Here is a 4,989-nt window from a genome sequence, read left to right on the forward strand (position 1 = left end):
TTGAGTATTGAGTCTTTGCTTTGGAGGAATTGTATAGTATTATGGAGTTTATTGGATTTTTAATGAATATTGAGACTTTGGTATGGAGGTATTAAGAAGTTTAAGGGATTATTAAAAGAATTCCACGGGTTGTTTCAGAGTTTTAATAATTTTCACTGCTTTATAATGGAATTACTGAGGAGTTTTGAGGGATTTTAGAGAATTCTATGGATTTTTAATGAGTATTGAGACTTTGCTTTGGAGGAATTGTGTAGTATGATGGAGTTTAACTGAATTTTAATGAATATTGAGACTTTGGTATAGAGGTATTAAGTAGTTTCAAGGATTATTAAAGAATTCCACGGGGTTTTTCAGAGTTTTAATAATTTTTCATTGCTTTATAAATGGAATTATTGAGGAGTATTGAGGGATTTTAAAGAATTCAATAGATTTTTAATGAGTATTGAAACATTGCTTTGGAAGAATTGTGTAGTATTATGGAGTTTATTGGAATTTTAATGAATATTGAGTCTTTGCTTTGGAGGTATTAAGAAGTTTCATGGGTTATTAACGAATTCCACGTGTTTTATCAGAGTTTTAATAATTTTCACTGCTTTATAATGGAATTATTGAGGAGTTTTGAGGGTTTTTAGAGAATTCTATGGATTTTTAATGAGTATTGAGTCTTTGCTTTGGAGGAATTGTATAGTATTATGGAGTTTATTGGATTTTTAATGAATATTGAGACTTTGGTATGGAGGTATTAAGAAGTTTAAGGGATGATTAACGAATTCCACCTGTTTTTTTTCAGAGTTTTAATAATTTTCACTGCTTTATAATGGGAATTATTGAGGAGTTTTGAGGGTTTTTAGAGAATTCTATGGATTTTTAATGAGTATTGAGACTTTGCTTTGGAGGAATTGTGTAGTATTATGGAGTTTATTGGATTTTTAATGAATATTGAGACTTTGGTATGGAGGTATTAAGAAGTTTAAGGGATTATTAAAGAATTCCACGGGTTGTTTCAGAGTTTTTATAATTTTCACTGCTTTATAATGGAATTATTGAGGAGTTTTGAGGGATTTTAAAGAATTCAATAGATTTTTAATGAGTATTGAAACTTTGCTTTGGAAGAATTGTGTAGTATTATGGAGTTTATTGGATTTTTAATGAATATTGAGACTTTGGTATGGAGGTATTAAGAAGTTTAAGGGATTATCAAAGAATTCCACGGGTTGTTTCAGAGTTTTAATAATTTTCACTGCTTTATAATGGAATTATTGAGGAGTTTTGAGGGTTTTTAGAGAATTCTATGAATTTTTTAATGAGTATTGAGTCTTTGCTTTGGAGGAATTGTGTAGTATTATGAGTTTATTGTATTTTTAATGAATATTGAGACTTTGGTATGGAGGTATTAGGAAGTTAAAGGGATTATTAAAGAATTCCACGTGTTTTTATCAGAGTTTTAATAATTTTCACTGCTTTATAATGGAGTTAATGAGGAGTTTTGAGGGATTTTAGAGAATTCTATGGATTTTTAATGAGTATTGAGACTTTGCTTTGGAGGTATTAAGAAGTTTCATGGGTTATTAACGAATTCCCCACGTGTTTTATCAGAGTTTTAATAATTTTCACTGCTTTATAATGGAGTTAATGAGGAGTTTTGAGGGATTTTAAAGAATTCAATAGATTTTTAATGAGTATTGAAACTTTGCTTTGGAGGAATTGTGTAGTATTATGGAGTTTATTGGATTTTTTAATGAAATATGAGACTTTGGTATGGAGGTATTAAGAAGTTTCATGGGTTATTAACGAATTCCACGTGTTTTTTTCAGAGTTTTTAATAATTTTCACTGCTTTCTAATGGAGTTAATGAGGAGTTTTGAGGGATTTTTAAGAATTCAATAGATTTTTAATGAGTATTGAAACTTTGCTTTGGAAGAATTAAGAAGTTTCATGGTTATTAACGAATTCCACGGGTTGTTTCAGAGTTTTTATAATTTTCACTGCTTTATAATGGAATTATTGAGGAGTTTTGAGGGATTTTAAAGAATTCAATAGATTTTTAATGAGTATTGAAACTTTGCTTTGGCAGAATTGTGTAGTATTATGGAGTTTATTGTATTTTTAATGAAATTTGAGTCTTTGCTTTGGAGGTATTAAGAAGTTTCATGGGTTATTAACGAATTCCACGTGTTTTATCAGAGTTTTAATAATTTTCACTGCTTTATAATGGAGTTAATGAGGAGTTTTGAGGGATTTTAAAGATTTCAATGGATTTTTAATGAGTATTGAGACTTTGCTTTTGAGGAATTGTGTAGTATGATGGAATTTAACTGAATTTTAATGAATATTGAGACTTTGGTATGGAGGTATTAAGTAGTTTCAAGGATTATTAAAGAATTCCCACGGGGTTTTTCAGAGTTTTAAATAATTTTCATTGCTTTATTATGGAATTATTGAGGAGTTTTGAGGGTTTTTAGAGAATTCTATGGATTTTTAATGAGTATTGAGACTTTGCTTTAGAGGAATTGTGTAGTATTATGGAGTTTATTGGATTTTTAATGAATATTGAGACTTTGGTATGGAGGTATTAAGAAGTTTAAGGGATTATTAAAGGAATTCCCACGGGTTGTTTCAGAGTTTTTATAATTTTCACTGCTTTATAATGGAATTATTGAGGAGTTTTGAGGGATTTTAAAGAATTCAATAGATTTTTAATGAGTATTGAAACTTTGCTTTGGAAGAATTTGTGTAGTATTATGGAGTTTATTGGATTTTTAATGAATATTGAGACTTTGGTATGGAGGTATTAAGAAGTTAAGGGATTATCAAAGAATTCCACGGGTTGTTTCAGAGTTTTAATAATTTTCACTACTTTATAATGGAATTATTGAGGAGTTTTGAGGGTTTTTAGAGAATTCTATGAATTTTTAATGAGTATTGAGTCTTTGCTTTGGAGGAATTGTGTAGTATTATGGAGTTTATTGTATTTTTAATGAAATATGAGACTTTGGTATGGAGGTATTAGGAAGTTAAAGGGATTATTAAAGAATTCCACGTGTTTTATCAGAGTTTTAATAATTTTCACTGCTTTATAATGGAGTTAATGAGGAGTTTTGAGGGATTTTAGAGAATTCTATTGGATTTTTAATGAGTATTGAGACTTTGCTTTGGAGGTATTAAGAAGTTTCATGGGTTATTAACGAATTCCACGTGTTTTTTTCAGAGTTTTAATAATTTTCACTGCTTTCTAATGGAGTTAATGAGGAGTTTTGAGGGATTTTAAAGATTTCAATGGATTTTTAATGAGTATTCGAGTCTTTGCTTTGGAGGAATTGTATAGTATTATGGAGTTTATTGGATTTTTAATGAATATTGAGACTTTGGTATGGAGGTATTAAGAAGTTTAAGGGATGATTAACGAATTCCACCTGTTTTATCAGAGTTTTAATAATTTTCCCTGCTTTATAATGGAGTTATTGAGGAGTTTTGAGGGTTTTTAGAGAATTCAATAGATTTTTAATGAGTATTGAAACATTGCTATGGAAGAATTGTGTAGTATTATGGAGTTTATTGGAATTTTAATGAATATTGAGTCTTTGCTTTGGAGGTATTAAGAAGTTTCATGGGTTATTAACGAATTCCACGTGTTTTTTCAGAGTTTTAATAATTTTCACTGCTGTATTATGGAATTATTGAGGAGTTTTGAGGGTTTTTAGAGAATTCTATGGATTTTTAATGAGTATTGAGACTTTGCTTTGGAGGAATTGTGTAGTATTATGGAGTTTATTGGATTTTTAATGAATATTGAGACTTTGGTATTGAGGTATTAAGAAGTTTAAGGGATGATTAACGAATTCCACCTGTTTTATCAGAGTTTTAATAATTTTCCCTGCTTTATAATGGAGTTATTGAGGAGTTTTGAGGGATTTTAGAGAATTCTATGGATTTTTAATGAGTATTGAGACTTTGCTTTGGAGGAATTGTGTAGTATGATGGAGTTTAAACTGAATTTTAATGAATATTGAGACTTTGGTATGGAGGTATTAAGTAGTTTCAAGGATTATTAAAGAATTCCCACGGGGTTTTTTCAGAGTTTTAATAATTTTCATTGCTTTATAATGGAATTATTGAGGAGTATTGAGGGATTTTAAAGAATTCAATAGATTTTTAATGAGTATTGAAACATTGCTTTGGAAGAATTGTGTAGTATTATGGAGTTTATTGGAATTTTAATGAATATTGAGTCTTTGCTTTGGAGGTATTAAGAAGTTTCATAGGTTATTAACGAATTCCACGTGTTTTATCAGAGTTTTAAATAATTTTCACTGCTTTATAATGGAATTATTGAGGAGTTTTGAGGGTTTTTAGAGAATTCTATGGATTTTTAATGAGTATTGAGTCTTTGCTTTGGAGGAATTGTATAGTATTATGGAGTTTATTGGATTTTTAATGAATATTGAGACTTTGGTATGGAGGTATTAAGAAGTTTAAGGGATGATTAACGAATTCCACCTGTTTTATCAGAGTTTTAATAATTTTCCCCTGCTTTATAATGGAATTATTGAGGAGTATTGAGGGATTTTAAAGAATTCAATAGATTTTTAATGAGTATTGAAACATTGCTTTGGAAGAATTGTGTAGTATTATGGAGTTTATTGGAATTTTAATGAATATTGAGTCCTTTGCTTTAGAGGTATTAAGAAGTTTCATGGGTTATTAACGAATTCCACGTGTTTTATCAGAGTTTTAATAATTTTCACTGCTTTATAATGGAGTTAATGAGGAGTTTTGAGGGATTTTAAAGATTTCAATGGATTTTTAATGAGTATTGAGACTTTGCTTTGGAGGAATTGTGTAGTATTATGGAGTTTATTGGATTTTTAAATGAATATTGAGACTTTGGTATGGAGGTATTAAGAAGTTTAAGGGATTATTAAAGAATTCCACGGGTTGTTTCAGAGTTTTAATAATTTTCACTGCTTTATAATGGAATTACTGAGGAGG

The sequence above is a fragment of the Rhopalosiphum padi genome, unplaced genomic scaffold (genome assembly GCF_020882245.1).
Source record: "Rhopalosiphum padi isolate XX-2018 unplaced genomic scaffold, ASM2088224v1 scaffold1, whole genome shotgun sequence".
NCBI classification, from domain to species: Eukaryota; Metazoa; Arthropoda; class Insecta; order Hemiptera; family Aphididae; genus Rhopalosiphum; species Rhopalosiphum padi.